The sequence below is a fragment of the Urocampus carinirostris genome, chromosome 16, assembly GCF_059441175.1.
Source record: "Urocampus carinirostris isolate Australia breed hairy pipefish chromosome 16, RoL_Ucar_1.0, whole genome shotgun sequence".
Taxonomy (NCBI): Eukaryota; Metazoa; Chordata; class Actinopteri; order Syngnathiformes; family Syngnathidae; genus Urocampus; species Urocampus carinirostris.
In genome coordinates, this window is record NC_142364.1 from 12,986,445 (window position 1) to 13,003,248 (window position 16,804).

The 16,804-nt window shown below is 38.8% G+C and overlaps 1 long non-coding RNA gene across 4 annotated transcripts in view; it reads right to left on the bottom strand.

The window, feature by feature from the left end:
- LOC148350321 (uncharacterized) overlaps positions 1-16,508 on the bottom strand; it is a 46,633-nt gene extending 30,125 nt beyond the window's left edge. Inside the window, exons 1-3 of one of the 4 annotated variants that reach the window (XR_015853026.1) lie at positions 16,370-16,508; positions 14,302-14,446; positions 6,173-6,258 (exon numbers count right to left, since the gene is read on the bottom strand). This is a non-coding gene — a long non-coding RNA (uncharacterized LOC148350321). Of the gene's footprint in view, positions 1-6,172; positions 6,259-7,072; positions 7,218-13,536; positions 13,657-14,295; positions 14,447-16,369 lie in introns of those variants that run through there. The other 3 variants (XR_015853025.1, XR_015853023.1, XR_015853024.1) reach the window with 3 other exon arrangements.
- Positions 16,509-16,804: the final 296 nt, after the last annotated feature.

Consider the following 16,804-nt stretch of genomic DNA (forward strand, 5'->3'; position numbering starts at 1 on the left):
CTGCGTATTGCACAATGTTTTACTTAAAATTTCGGAACTAAATCGTTTTCCCCAGTGATTTGTTATCACACAAACTCTGCTGCCCATCATCACTGAGGAGCGGCTCATCTCTGTAGAGCGGGATGACACTGTACACCGAAAAACAACGGCGACCCAGATGGTGAACGTGCTGTATCTGAATCAGATCAGGAGGCCTCTCCCGCTACTGCTAACCATGGAAACAAGTACTATCTGTTCCTTGAGGGGAGCAAACCCTTACCTAAAAACAGCCTTGAAAGGCAATGGCGCCGTCAGGCTGTACTTGCCCAGGACACACCACAGGAAATGGTGTCCCAACGACCGGGGTGGTTAAGGGAGACCACCTGTGCTTTTAATATGTCACAAAAAAGGATTTAATTTAATCACCACAAAGTTAATTTTTCATCAAAAATATAAAAGTCACATATAATGCAGTGAGTATTGTACAATGTGATACTCAAAATTTCAGAACTAAACGTTTTTGCCCAGTAAATTAGGGTCGAGTATAAGTATTGTCATACAATGCTATCTGTCACGCTTATCTCCGGATAGAGGGATGACACTACACTGAAAAACAGCAACCAGATGGTGAAGGTGCTGTATCTGAATCAGACAGGGTCGGGTAGGGTTACTTTAACTTGATTACTTTCAATTACTTTTGGATTACTCCAATTCCAAATATGCTAAAAAAAGACAAAAGAAACTAAATATGAATAAAATTACTAAATTTTGTGCAGGCTTGGGGAGTAATGGAACACATGGAACGGCAAAAATGATGTTGGCAAGCTGTTTGGATTTATTTTTGCCGGAGATCAAAGAGATCAAAGCCAGGAGAGAAAGCTTACCACGTGTTGTGAGTCATAATTGTATTCATATTTAGTTTATTTTGTCTTTTATTAGCTTATTTGGTATTGGAGTAATCCAAAAGTAATTGAAAGTAATCAAGTTAAAGTAACCCTACCCAACCCTGTAATCAGATCAGGAGGTTACTCCGGCAACTGGTAACCATGAAAACCAGTACTATCTGTTTAATTTGGAAGAGTGAACTCCTACTCAAAAGAATGGCCTTGAGGGGGGATGGGGACAGCCAAGCTGTACTTGCCCAAGACACACCACAATAAACGGTGCCCCTACAACCCTAAGAGATCCATGAGCCGTGCTTTCACTTATATTCCACATAATAATATGTCCGTTGGCAACATTCTTTCCAATGATTACAAAAAGGAGCCGACAGGATTGTTTTGGTTTCGGCCGTCTCATGAAAAGAGGATTGTGCGTTTACAGACTCGACACACCTGAGCCGCTCTTAAACAGCTCCCGGGCCTCGGAAAATCCAACGGGCAGGAATTGCGGTGAGAGTAGCTTCGCACCGCGCCCGTGAAAAATATCCCCGCTAGGCCGCTTCAAAAGGAACCGAAACGAAGTTAGGAGCCAGGCAAAGCCTATTGCGCTTACGCGCCTCTTTCACATCGTCGCTCACCGGGCCTTCAAAGTCGCCCCCGAGCGTTTAATAAGTGAGCGTTAACAACCCCAGAACAGCCACATGAAAACGTTGGCGCGCTTCCAAAAGGGGCCGAGGTCGCGCGAGAGTCGTGCGGCCCACATTAAAACTAGAAAGTCGTGGCAAACTAATAAAAAAAACTTGCTCGTAAAGATCAGCTGAGGCGAATTATAAGCGGAAATGTGTAAGACAAAACAATTTGAGACGAAAAGCCCGATACAAAGAACATAAGCAAAACAGAAAATCATATACGAATATATTAGGGGTGTGCAATACAATTAAAGATTCTATTTAATTTGATTTGCCTCAATTACAATTTAGCTGCAGAATTTTCACGTGATTTTTATAAGAAGAACAGAATAGAATATCTCCCACCCTCCAAAAAAGATCATCACTTTTAACAGCATACCGAAGGAGTGCAGTGCACCGCCCATAAAAGAGCAGTCAATATGCATCCGCTTTGAGGGTGAAAAAACTCAAATTCATCCGTCCATCCATCCATTATCTGCTAGAGCCTATCCCAGCTATCTCCGGGTAGTGGGCAGGGGGACCCTTGAACTGGTTGCCAGCCAATCGCAGGGCACACAGAGACAGACAACTCACTCGCTCATTCACACCTAGGGACAATTTGGAGCAAACAATTAACCTGCATGCTTTTGGAATGTGTGAGAAAACCTGGAATGCCCAGAGGAAACCCAAGCAGGCACAGGGAGAATATGCTAACTCCACACAGGGAGGCTGTGGTAGCTGGACCTGAACCTGTGCACTGTGGGTCTTAGCGCTCACCACCCATTCGCCGTGCCACAACTCAAATTTAGTAAGCTTCAAAATGATTTTGTTTGATTAAAGGTGGTGTCCATAACTTCAAAACAGTCGACTGCTAACCCCATCCTCTTGACAAAATCATCATTGCAGGCTCTGTCAAGCTCCTTTTGTTGCGCATGCAAGTACTTTGACTTTCTTGGACACTCTCGAATAAACTATTTTTTTCGTCTTTTTTGGGGTAAGCGTTGGCATTTGGACTGTATTTGACCGTTTTTTTCTTTCACCATTTTCAAGAATTTTGCAAGCACGCGAGTAAGATCACGTTTCTCACAGCATTCTCACAGTGAGCTACATCGACCCTGTGTGAGCCAACTTTATTCATTAACAAACATATCCAAAACCAGAGATCTAATCAAGTTATACTTTGCTAAGTTATATTTCCATATTGTAATAAATTGACTAATGTGCAATTGGAAAGGTCGCATGGCCCACAACTTTTTTACATAAGCATCGAAAAGAAAAAGAAAAAATAATCTTTAGCAACGTAATGCTATAGTTATGTGGAATAATTTCGTTGGTTGCAAAATAAAGAACAGGACAATATTCGATAAAACCTTTTTAGAGGAAGTACAGTGTCCCCAAAAGATTGACTTGCAATATACATATATATATATATATATATATATATATATATATATATATATACATATACACATATGCACGTATATGCAAATTATTTTAATCAACCAAAACAGTATCTTTTTCTCTTTTTTCTACTTTTTCTTGATCTTGTAGATTCTTTTTCCCCTCTTTTCTTTTATTTTTTTCCCTTATTTTGTTTTTCACTTCCCATTTTGTATTATTTTTTCTATGTATTTCCTTTTTAAAGTATTTTATTCCTTATTTTGTTTTCTTACTTCATTTTTGTCTTCTTTCTAAGTAATTTTTTGAATAATGTTTAATCGTAATTGGTAATTTATGGATTAAAGCAACAACAAAAATCGAATAGTCGTTTGGGAGCTGAAAGAGCTCTTTTGGGTGAGCCGAGATGAAAGAGCCAATTCTCTATAAAGAGACAGATACAGTACTTGTGGGGCAACATTGACAAAATCACGGCGGTAAGTAAGGTAACGTAGTCTGATTGTTCAGGCAATATTTGAAGTAAGCCGCACTTGTTTCTTTATATCTCAACGTCTTTTTGAAAAATAATAAAGGAATAATCCAATAATTATAATTATAATAATAACAAGACCAGGATTCCAGTGAATTTCTTCCATTGCCCCCGCCGCCTCTCAAGTCCCCTTACCTCTCTCCCTCATGTGAGAACTTGATATCACATGTGCGCTTACTTTTGTTTACTCAATTTCGTGCTAACATTGACTTCAAAATACCACATTTAAAACACGCTGCAGAGAGAACCCGCGTTGCTTTACCGGCAATTTTGAGTTCTAGTTTTTATGCGCTGGATAGATGTTCTTGTACGCAGAAGTCTGGGCAGTGCGTAATCACGCACGAGTGCAGCTTAGAGGGAACATTGATTGTAACAATAGTGCAATGAAAAGAAGTGCAACAGCATTTAGCAGCAGCAACACTCACCGTAATCGTCGCAAGGGTAAACATTTTCACAGTTTTGTGCAATAACATTTAGCACCCCAAAAAAAAGTTTTGTGCTCAGTTGATGGCCCTGGGTAAGAAGCTGTCTCTGAGCCCGTTTGTCCTCGTTTTAAGGATTGCGAAAATGTTGATGTCACTTAGGTCAATTCAAACATCCAACAGCGAGCGCTATGCCACGTAAACCATAGCTACAGTACCTATGTATCACAAACAGATTCAGATTTGTCAGCTCTGACAGACTCCTAATGCAAATGTAAAGCAGGGTTAGTACACTTAATTGTTTTCTCCTCTAAAAGACCTTCCTGAGGTTTTATAGCATCTAATACTACAGTATAAAAGAGGCACAGTTTTGTTTAGGCTGTCTTTGCGGATAACTTTCTAAGTTCATCACCAGAACGAACCCCTTTCGGACATTTTAAAGGCGTGTCCAGATTTCTATTTAATGACAATATACCAAATTAACAAGGGGAGGGAGGATCTCCAGGTCAAGCTGTGGGTAAATGGGGGCTGTGTTATAAGGAATGAGATGAAATTGTTACCAACTGATTTTCCCAACATGTTAATGTAGGCGTTAAAACAAGTACTGGCTGTATAGGTATTCATCTTGATGGTTGATTTCACATTTAATAATAGTAATGAGTCGGGGCATTTCTAAGACTTTATACGAAAAGGCAACAGCCAGTCAATCATAAGGAATACAAGGGCTCAAGCACAAATCTTGACAGGGAACCTAAGTCTTAAGCTATTTACATTACAAGTGCCCCAGACACATCATCGAACCATTTCGATAAAAAACACCGTAAACACGTGTGGATCACATGTGCATTGATAGATGACCGACCTAAATCGGCAGCCGCGGGCTGTCATCTGCCTCACGTTCTGATTGGCTGAAAAAAAGCGCTGTTGGATGTATGTATTGTCACTTCAGATTGGTCACCGATTTAAAAAAGAAAAAGAAAAAAGAAAACACACACACAATTATCATAGAAAAAAACAAATGTATCAACCTGAGGTTTTTTTATTTCAATGTCAGCAATTTCTTGTATTCAATAGTCCGTCTTCTATTATGGAGGAAACAATAAATCATTAAATATTCCTGATTGACAAGGATAATTTCTTCCAAACTGGAAACTGTCCAATTCTTAACAGTATTTTAAAATACATCATAACAAGATGTATTAGTAATCAATTTGATAATCAATTATTTATCAAATGATCCATTATCACGTAGGTGTTATTCCTACCTATTATTTAAGATTACCAATGATTTCAAAATGTCTTACATAAAATTGTACTTTTGTGTTTGCTTACTGCACAATAACTTTCCTTCTTCTGCAGGTCTTTAATTTCCCCCTTAGCTCCTATTTCAAAATTATGTGCAGCAATATTGCTTTTCCTTCCTTGGCCAGGGTGAAAATAACCAAGCAATTGGGAAATCTCAACACAAAACCTGCCGCTTACTGGATTAGCTCGTCTTTTATGATATTTCTGAAAATGTTTGGGTAGTAATTATAATTGGCCTCGGCTGGCTACCCCTTAAACGTTGTCATTTTTAATCTTTGCTAATCCTTCTTTGTGTCTCCAGAAATGACTCGGCGGCTCAATCTAGGTCAATCCATGCAGGACACTGGGTTGTGTGCGCGTGACATTGGAGTTGCAAGTTAAAAGAGGATGAGGAAGAGGAGGACTGAGCAGAGGTGGTGCTTGTATTGGTCGAACACCTTTAATGGGCACTTTAATTGGAGATTAGCTAAAGATTAAAGCCAGTCTCCGGGGAGGTGCTCAGAAGTTCGAAAATACGGCTGGAAATGTTTACGCTTTAAAAGGACACCGATGAGAGTTTTTTTTCCCGCCTCAGTTTTATTTGCTTTTTCCCAAAGCATTACTAGAAACAGATTAAATCAGGGTAAGTTTTAAATGAAGATTGGAATCCACTCTATAACAGTGCACGGGGGGAAAGTCGGAGTACAGTAAATGAGAAAAGGCAACATTGCAAGAAAAAAGCTGGGCTTGCTTTAACAAGCTCCCGTTTTAACAACAAAAGTTTGTTTACAGCAGTTACCGAATTTTCCGGTCTATAAAGGACCCAAAAAACCCAAATTGGCCAGAAATTTGAGATTGCTCACATTATATGCAGACAAAATTAGAAGTGCTTTACCGTATTTGTGTAATTATTGATCAGTCAATTTTTTTTTACCGCTGACCACAATTGCATAATAAAAGTGGCAACAGAGCTCTTGCCAAATATCATTGGAGAGAGCACTTTATCCTTACCAATAGGCCGCTAGTGGATGGTTGTTCACAATCGCATAGCAATGGATGCACCAGGAATCGAACCTTGATCGTGGCAGGATCCTATCCTAGACACACATGAAAAAGCCTTAGTTTTTTTCATTATCACTTTATTTTCAGTCACGGTACAAGATATGATAGAGAAATGAAAAAATAAAAAGTATAACATTTTGTTTACGTTTTTGTCAGCTCAAACTAAGCATTGTAAGTGAAAAACATTTTTGAACATGTGCAGCCATTCACATCTTTCAGGACGACTCAAGTACTTCCCACAATGCCTCCGGAACAAATTACGTCCCACAATGTTTTTCTCTTCATTCAGTTCAGAATCACGTTTGCTCTGTAATGTCACTAGAAGTTGGCGATGCAATACTGTATTTCAGTGGTCCCTTAAGGTCTAACAATAATGTTGTGGCCTGGCCCAATAATAAAATCAAATATTTTGTACCGTGACTAAAAATAGTGTGATGATCACAAAAAAACTAATGCCTTTTCATGTGTCACCTCTTTTCCTGGTCTAGTGGATATGATCTGGCATGCCCTCTGCCGTGAAAACCCAAATCCTCGTTGCAATCAGCTATATATTACAACTGATCAATCATTGCACGATTTTGATACTTTTTTTTTGTGCAACCCCAGCCCATTAATTTGTTGCGCCTTATACTGCGGAAAATATGGTAATTGATGGACAAATTCTCAAGAAAAGAGAGAACAAATAAACATGTTTTTTCTAACAGCACATTTTAGCAGGATTATATTATATGAGGACAAAGAGTGCAGTAGACTAGTACATGAACCTTCACCCAATCTAGTGTCTAGTCTAGTGTGTACCCACCCTGACCCACTTTTCAACTCTCAACTCGGCGTGACTCTTGCCTCCATCTATCAGACGACACGCGGGGAGGACGTGAAGACCTCCCAGCAACGTCCTGTCCTTCCTCCCTCATGACTGATCATCATCATCTTTGGTCCACTCCCAGCCCTTGTGAAGTGACTCATGGAACGACCTAAAAGCATGGGAAGTGATCTAAGGACCAACAGAAGCCAAGCCCACAGATAAGCTAATGAGGTTAGCGAGAAACTAATTTAGTTAGTCTTTTTTAATATAACAAAAAAACTAATTGGAGTGCCGCGAAATAGTAAAATAAGAATCATCTTTATTTTTATTGCTAACGACGTAGTAAATATTTTTTCAGCGAGATTAAACGTGGCATTCCAGGATAAACATATGAAAAAGACTTGAAGGAGAAAAATAAGATAAAGAAGAATATCAGGATAGATAGGTAATTATCGACAAGGTAGAGCTTGAAGACGGTCCTAAATTGTAAGTGCATGAGAAAAATAGTGTAGGAAAAATAGTGCAGTTACATCAGCATATTTCCAAAACAAGAGTTGAGGAATAAAATATGAATGCAATCTTTTATGTACATAAGTAAGTTATATATTTGTTTACAGTCCTGTGAGCGTGTTTAGAGAGGTGATGGCCTAGGGAAGAAACACGGGGGTCGGAAACACGTGGCTCAGGAGCTGCATTCGGCTTTTCCAAAAAATGTTTACACGTTCAAAAAGATTGGGAAGGAAAATATATTTTTATTTTAATGCGGTTTCTGTAGAAGAATAAACGTGACAAAAACACTTTTAACATTTCCCAGTGCTGTAAAAATGTGGGGAACAGATATTACATTTGAACAAGGAGTTGGCATGAGTTCACAAGCTTTACTCACTCTTCAGTGTTCTGTGTGGCCCGCGATCCCACCCTTTTAAAGGGGAAGCGTCACCAGCTGTTTTCAACAAATCGGCAATGGACCCCCCAAAGGTATAACGAGAAATATAACCGAGGAGAATAGAGGTTTCATGGACTGAACTACCGTAAATTCCGGACTATAGAGCGCACCTGATTATAAGCTGCACCCACCACATTTTAAGAGGAAAACCGATTTTGTACATACACAAGCCGCACCTGTATATAAGCCGCATGAGCCCACATTTAAACATGTAACACAAACACAAAATTAACCCAAACCCGACTTCAAGTCCCGCGATTGAAACTAAATGTGGGGTTTTTAAGGGTTATTGTTCTATCTTCGTTATTCATTATCCATAATCCGTTATCGGTCAGTTCATAATACGCTACAAAGCCTAGGAGCCGGGACTCTTACTCTCAGCCAAAAGGCCAAGCTAAGGTCCTAGCCCTAAAGCCTTGCTGCGATCATTGCAAATGCACCATTCCCGGAGTTACTGCAATACCGGACCGATGCGTGGAGTCGACAGAGCAAGCTAAATGTCCTTCATTAAAGTCCACAGTCCAAAAATCACAGCCGGCAAAATGTACGGGAAATGATACCGGTACTTAAGGTTTGATGCAGACCTGCAGAGTCCAGGTCCCGTTGAAAGTAATCCAAGGAAAAAAGTGTATATTTCCAAAGGTAAGGGTGGGAAAAATACATCAGATTAGCACATTTACTCACGCAACTCCTTTTTCTTTAATCAACTTTTTACCCCCTCCTCTTTCCTTGTCTGTCCCTCACCTTTAGCGGTCCCCACTTAAACTCGGCACCCCACGTTCGTTCCGCCCCTCATTTTTCGTTCATCTGTGCAAAACCTATCAGAATAAGTGTCTAAAATAAATACAAATAAATACATTACAAAAATACACAGTTGCAAATACATATTATACATGGGTTACACAGATTTACAAAGAAAGACGGTACACCAAGAGCATTTTCAAAGCTTTAATAATAATAATATAGCTTTGACAGGGCAGTTAATGGTAGCAACACTCGAGCGTCACTAGCGGCCGATAGAAAAATTACATAAATTGGCCGCATCACTGAATAAGCCGCAGGGTTGAAAGTTAGGGAAAAAAGTAGCGGCTTATAGTCCGGAATTTACGGTATTTGCATTCAATGCCAATTGCAATGTTTTGTTTTATTTCGTCCAATATGGCTCTTTCAACACTTCGGGTTGCCTACCCCTGACCTAGGTTCACGTGCACTCATGCCTGCTTAAGCCCCACAACGCTCTTTTCACACTATGCTATAGGCAGAGCACGATAGCCCATGAAGGAATGTCGCCGCACGTTACCGTCCCACCTATCGCTCAGCGTTTTGTGTAGGCAACCACGCACCGCCGCACATTCACACACACCTTTTGATGCTCTCCGGGGCCTCCGGCATGCACCACAGATGCAAATGTGGCGCGCCGCAAGCGGCGCTAGGTTAGGATTTAACCTCTCAGCTCGTTAAAGCAGTCTCTCACACCCCCACCGAAAGTATCGGCGCTACATTCCCACACTGGGAACGAGCCTATTTGCCATGCAGGAGAAGACGCTTCATGTGCCCCGAGCCAACATGATTCCTGTAATGAGATTTCCCTGAGCTGAACGTATGCGCAAGCTCTCTATCGGAAAAACCAACGCGGCAGCTCCCCGAGAAATAAGAAAAAGTTTTAGTGCTCCTAATAAAGTGAAGTAGTTTGCTTTGTGAATAACTTGAACGATGGTAAGAATAAATGCTCTGCTACTGTACTCAGATGAACTCGCAAGTAGGGAATACTTGCCTTTTAATTTTCAAGTTTTACTTTAAGGGTCTTAGGTTGAACTGATATAATTTGTTTTAAATGAAACTATATGCGCTTGTTGATGCTAAGGCCACAACACTTCATCTCAAATTTGTGATCAGTCGGTAAAAGGGGATTACAGAGTTCTTACACCTTTTTCATGGTCAGATTCAAGCCCTTTTTAAGGACTTTCAATGACAATTTACAAATTTCTCAAGTACCATTAAAATAAAAAAGCTGGTGTGACTCCTGTTTTTTGCAGAGCCACAGAACAAGGGATGCCTAATTTTGGAAAAGAAACCTGATTGCGATTTTTCAGACCAGTATTGGAATTTCGATGGTATTTACCATTTTAAGAGAAAAGCACAATTTTTGAGCCAGTTTTATTTTCTTTGTGAGTTTATAACCCTCCTGTTGTCCACGAGTCAAAATTACCTGCCGCCATGTTGTTAAAAACCCCAGAAAAATCCTATGGAATTATATTTCATTTAATTTTGAATATTATTTTCCTAAAATGGTCCAAACAGTAGTAAAATATATATTTTTTCATTCATATTTTCATGTAAGCTGTATATAAGAAATACAAAAATTGTCCTTTAAAAGAAGAGAACACAAGGATTAACAATACAGCGCCCTCTTTTAAGGGGCTTTGTTAGTTTTTGTCTGCTCACACGAGGCTCAAAACGCAACCTGCTGAGGTAACACAATGTCACATGGCAACATCGATTAGATTTCTGTTAATCGTGCAGCCCTACTATGAACACAGAAGTCAATCAAGTGTCACTTAGATTGTTGAAAAACAAATCCAACACAACTCTGAACAATTTTGAGTTTTTAGATATTTGTCACATACCTGTCCACCTCAATCAGTGCTCCCCCTATAAATGATCACAATTTTCTTCATTAAGCGATAATAAACCTTACAATCATGTTAGGCACCTATTTACTCACAGTAAGGCAGATTTTGTACAGTAAAAACAATATTTTATGTAAACAAGTTTACTTTACTTACCAAACAAACAACATAAACAATACTTTCATCCTCTTTCTTAATTCTTTCCCCACTTGTCGTAAATTTAGTGTAGTATATGATATGTAGCAGTGCAGCAATATGCTCGAAAAAGAAATGCTTGATGGAGGATAACCTTACTGCATTTCATTAATAATGATGCGACAATACTGTACAGTGGAACCTCGGTTCTCGACCATAATCCGTTCCAGAACCCTGTTCGAGAACCGATTTGTTCAATCACCGAAATCATTCTTCCCATTAAAAATAATGTAAATTGTTTTAATCCGTTCCAACACCCTGAATGTTTACCATGAATGTTTAACGTTAACATGAAGCTAACCCAGGCTAATCGTACGTTCGCGTTATCGTAATCTTTCGTACGAAAGATTACGATAACATGAATGTGTAAAAATTTTAAAGATCAGGTCGTTTACAAGTCATTTAGTACCACAAGTGGCTAGCGCTTCATTGGAAAGGGGGCTCTGTTCCAACACCCTGAATTTTAGGCTCAGTTCAAACACCCTGAGTGTTTACCTGAATGTTCAACGTCATCATAAAGCTAACCCAGGCTAATCGTACATTCGCGTTTTCGTAATCTTCCGTACAAAAGATTACGCTAACACGAACGTGTAAAAAAAAAAAAAAAGATAAAGAAAATAATTATGAATAGGATTTCTTACCTTTGTGGTAGTCAGCAGAAGGCGCATGCTGTATTCCCTAGCAAAATCGGAAACTCGCACACCTCTTTCATATTTAGCTATTATGTCTTTCTTAAAGGCAATAATTGTATGAACAACTTTTCTTTTTTCACCTGTCCTGCTTTCACCGACCTTTTTCGGAGGCATAGTTAGGGGCTAAAACACTCCGTTCACCGATATTAAAAGCGAAAGCAAAAAGAGGCAAGTGCGCACGTGATAACAGTTGGTCACGAGGGGCGGGGGCGATCTACACGATCTACACCCGTACGCCGCTCAGCATCGCACTCTAGCGTACGCACTCACGCATTACCGGTGTTCGAACTCCGAATTTTTGACCTAACAGCGAAGCAAGAATTTCTCGAAATTTTTGGTCGAACACCGATTTATTCGAACTGAGAGGCGTTCGAAAATCGAAGTTCCACTGTATTAGCAATCTACTATGACGTGGTCGTCTGCTAGCCGTGACCGAGACGATCCGGATTAGACTCCAAATGGGCAAGACCAAATTGGTCAACAATTTTTAAAAAAAAAATTTCTTCCCTCCGTACAAAAATGGTTCTACAGCAAACACGATATAAAATGAGCCAAAAAATGTATTATATACGGGGAAAACGTATAAGTTGCATACGTCGTTGAAATTGACCTTGCGGATTCCATAAAAAAAACGATTGCATTGATATGACTTCCTCAAATGGCATACTATAAAGCACAAAGCTTTCAAGGGATGAGAATTCCACCGTTTCAATAAGCCATGCGTAAGTATGCAGCGTGATTACATTAGTGAACTCTGAGCAGCAATAATAATAAGTCATTAGCGTTTTCAATATCTAACTTTCTCTCTCCGATGCCGGTGGGATGAGTCATCCTGTCCGTCTGTTGTAGGCAAGTGCATTATGGGACGACGTGACTCACGGGGGCTTCGTGGGCAGGGTAGCGTCATTGTCATTCGAGGCAGGTTGAAGAAATGCAATTTGAAAACAAAAAAACATCCAACTCATCTGTCAGCGCGCACACAGACGCACATACAAATGGACAAATGGATGGAATGACGAATCCCAAAACGAATGCTTAAAAGGCTCGTCTGTCACGCTGATGTCGACAGCGTAGGAAAAATGGGAAATCAATAACGCCACAAAAATGGAATTTGCGAAAAGATGAACGAGGTTATTATTCATCCTAAATCAAGATAAGTTTGCTTTCGCTGCTAATGGCCGATTTGTCCTAGTTTTGTTTTGCACTGGAAAGAGAAAATTCTGATTTATAGGAAAATATGACATGGTATTACATACCGGTACTCATTTTTTTCCCGTTTCATGTCACACCAGCGTTTTAATTAAATATTCTTTATCACATATAGTATACTTTCCTATATCCCATTTACTTTTAAATTACTTCTGCAGATTTTTACAAACATCATAGATTTTGGAGTCACTTTAAGAGCACCAGTACACTCAAACCAATCGGAGAACCACCTTTTGTTTACCTGAAGCGGATTGTAACAATTCTAATGAATTGTTTACAGGCATGGAGAAACTTAAATAACCCCATATACAGTACGTGTCATTTGCGAGCAATCAGATCAGGGAGGCAAGCATGAAAGACGTCATTACATAAATATAAATTGTTTCCACATTTAACTTTTAACAGTAACCCAATTAAGTGTCATAACGTATAAATGTGTTTGTATAAGCTTTGTTGCCGAGTGCCAAAACGTCAAAATACTTTTTTTGTTTCTTTTATTTTTAAAAGGGTTTGGCGTAGCTTATCAGTAAGTCTAAAGCCACTGGGAATGATTTCAATGTGTTACCTATTGTTCATTTTTATTGATGTTCACTATGTTTGTGTACTGTTACCCAATGCAAAATCTATTGCACCCTGGTCATCCTGGAAGGGGGAATATCACTTGTGAGGCCCCTTTTCAAAGTTCCTTGTTTCCTCATGCTGAGGTTTTGAGCTTCTCTTTGCCCGCATGTTGGTTTAAGATCAGGCGATGGTGCAATTGCAATCCTCTGCAGTCCTTGTGATTAAGAGCTATACAAATAAACGTGACTTGAATTGACTAGACTATGAAGAGTCACCATTGTATGGTAGGAGTGGCTTTGATCAGATCTCTGTCCACACATCGAAGAATATCCCACTTCCTAGTTTTGCTTCTTGTATCCAGCTATTTATAGTGTATAGGCGGCCCTGGAGTGAGACTGGTAAGGCAGTGTGGTGAGAAAATTGAATATATTGATAAGGACAGACAGCGCTTCAACAGATATTTTTTCTTTCTAAAAGAGATAACCAAGCCTTAAACATACTTATATAAACCTTAAACATACATTCCATACAGAATATAGCACTGGAGGAACTTGAGAAAGAATTCAACTCATGATCGTCCGGAACCGATCTCGTTCATAAGTAGGGCAGAGTCTGTAATCTTTTCATGTTTACAATTGTACCATCATTTTCCAGTACTCATACCAATGTCCAATCTTCTGAAAATTCCTTAATTTATTTTACTCTTCACTTTTGTCAGATGCGACAACATCAGCTGTAACTTATCTTCTTAACTCAACATCCCATGTCTTTGCAACCATAAAACGGAGTCATAGTGTGAAGCAAATGCAGTTTTCTTTATTCACGGATTCCCTTCTGCATTCCTTGCTTTTCCTATTGTCCATGTCTACAAAAGGAAGGGAATGCAGCAGAGGCCTGGTGCGCACACGCACCAGAGCTCGCCTTTGTTCCTTCATTAGGTTACGTTTGGTTCATTGTCTCGCTCGTCCACCACCCCTCCCCAAACAATGCCACGCGGCTAAAAGGGCGTTTGTCGGAAAGTTTGAATTATTCACCGTTACCGGAGCAGGTGCTGACGCTGCTCCCCGCCGTTAATATTTCATCTCTTGACCTCTGATGTTTGTCTGTCTCTGCTCGTCCATCTTCTGACGCATTTGCTGAAGCTTATTGAGTAAAAGCACATACCGTACTTTGCATCGGGAACATCTTAAGACACACAAACGGAAAAAATGTCACATTCATTTTTGAAATAACAATAAGCTGATTACCAAAATATTCACTTTTTTGTCAACTCTCCCTTTAATAGTGGTCAGCTAGAGCCCACCTCCGCATTTAGTTCAGCCCACTGAACAATACCTAAGAGCATTTTGATGTGCTTTCTTTTTTTGTTTACCTAAAATAAAATTCAAATTCTGGGTAGGTTTTTATGGTTATAACAGAATTTGAACCCAGGTCGTGGCAATAAGAGCGCCAATCTCTTACCAATGGACTACCATTGATTTTATAATATAACACACACATATATATATATATATATATATATATATATATATGAACAGGGTTGGGTAGGGTTACTTAAACTTGATTACTTTCAATTACTTTTGGATTACTCCAATACCAAATATGCTAATAAAAGACAAAAGAAACTAAATATGAATAAAATGATGACTCACAACACGTGGTAAGCTTTCTCTCCTGGCTTTGATCTCTTTGATCTCTGGCAAAACTAACATAAAATGCGACAGAAACAAAATGAAAATAAATCCAAACAGCTTGCCAACATCATTTTTGCCGTACCATGTATTACGTTACTCCCCAAGCCTGCACAAAATTTAGTAATTTTATTCATATTTAGTTGTTTTGTCTTTTATTAGCATATTTGGTATTGGAGTGATCCAAAAGTAATTGAAAGTAATCAAGTTAAAGTAACCCTACCCAACCCTGTATATGAAAAGGTTTTATCTTATTATCACACTTTAATCAAGGTACCAGAGATGAATGTTAATTTTGTTGTCCATTTCACATGTTACGATCATAATTAATTTGTCACTTGCAATGCTTGGAATAAATTAGCAGATTAGAATTTATTGTCATTGTAACACGTGTATAGCACAACGAATTTAACATTCATCACTGGTACGTAACTAAAAATAGTGTGATGAAGATATAAAATTGACTGCCTTTTCGAATGTTATCCATATACCACTGGTGGTCCAGTGCTGTCAACTAAGCTGATCTTGGATCTGTTAAGCACAACAGAAAATGTGTGCCATGAACTTTGTTTCTTTGGAAAAACCCGCAGAGTATGATTTGTTTATTTTTTATTCAATATACATAGTGTTATTATTTATTTTCCGATTTTTGTTTTGTTGAAAATCCAGGGAGGGTAATTTAGTCATTATTTTGTTTATAGTGTTTTGAATTTTCTGAATTTTCTTTAGTGAAGAATTCAGGGAGGATAATTTTGTCATGATTTATTTAGTTTATAGTGTTTTGAATTTTCTGAATTTTGTTCTGTAAAGAATCCAGGGAAGGTAATTTTGTCATCATTTATATTGTTATTATTTATTTTCTGAATTTTGTTCAGTATAGAATCGATCATGCTTTTTTCGTCACAAACTAACCCCAGCCCCTGATCAGAGAAGAGAGAAGTTATGTGGCCCTCACAGAAAGAATGTTTGTGGGCCCCAGATTTAACACAGCTATTCTGAAGAACTTGCAACGGGTTAATTTATCTACCGCCATCTAGTGGCGGAATACTGAAACCCCTTACCTGCCATAAGACGTCGGATACAACAAAAAATGTTTTAGTCTTGCGTTTGCTCCACTTTAGCCGCCTAACTACTCCAAGGGTGGCATAAATTCTCATTATTAAGTGTGTTTTCAACCTCGGGGGATAAAATAAATTTCTAACATATTTGGACAGGTCTCTCCCTCCGTTTTGACATTAGGCAAAAATGGCCTCTAGCTAATTTTAACTGAGCAGCCGATTTTGAGCATGTACGTAGAAGAAGGAATGTTTAACAACAACATCAGGTGTATAATGATAAGCTACGAAACGAGGTCACATTTTCAACACTTTTAATTTCGTTTTCCTTTTTTAATGTTCTATGCTAAAAGCATCCTTACCTTGATGGAATCCTTCTGTGTTGAAGCCTTTGATAAATTGATCAGGCACATCCCTGGACAACCAGTGGCCCTCGTAGAAAACAAGTGTAATCTTGAAAATGTATCTAGATGGGGAGGTTTCTTGAAATTAATGTTAAACTGCATCAGCTTAAAGGTTTTCACTGTTAATATATAAAATATGTTTTTCTTTTTGTACTGTGTAAAATTCCTTTTCATTCAAATTTGGGCATGAGAAAACTATGGGTCCTAGTATAGGCTGGTGTAGATAACAAGCTTCAAATTATTTATTCTGGAAATTGAACTGAAGACTTTCAGGAATAAACTACTGTATTCCATTTTGAGCCACCACACCCCAAGCATTCACTAGATATTTTGAAAAACAATTAGTCTTATATTTTGAATATAAAGTATTCTACTTGTTTTTTTTTTTCTCAG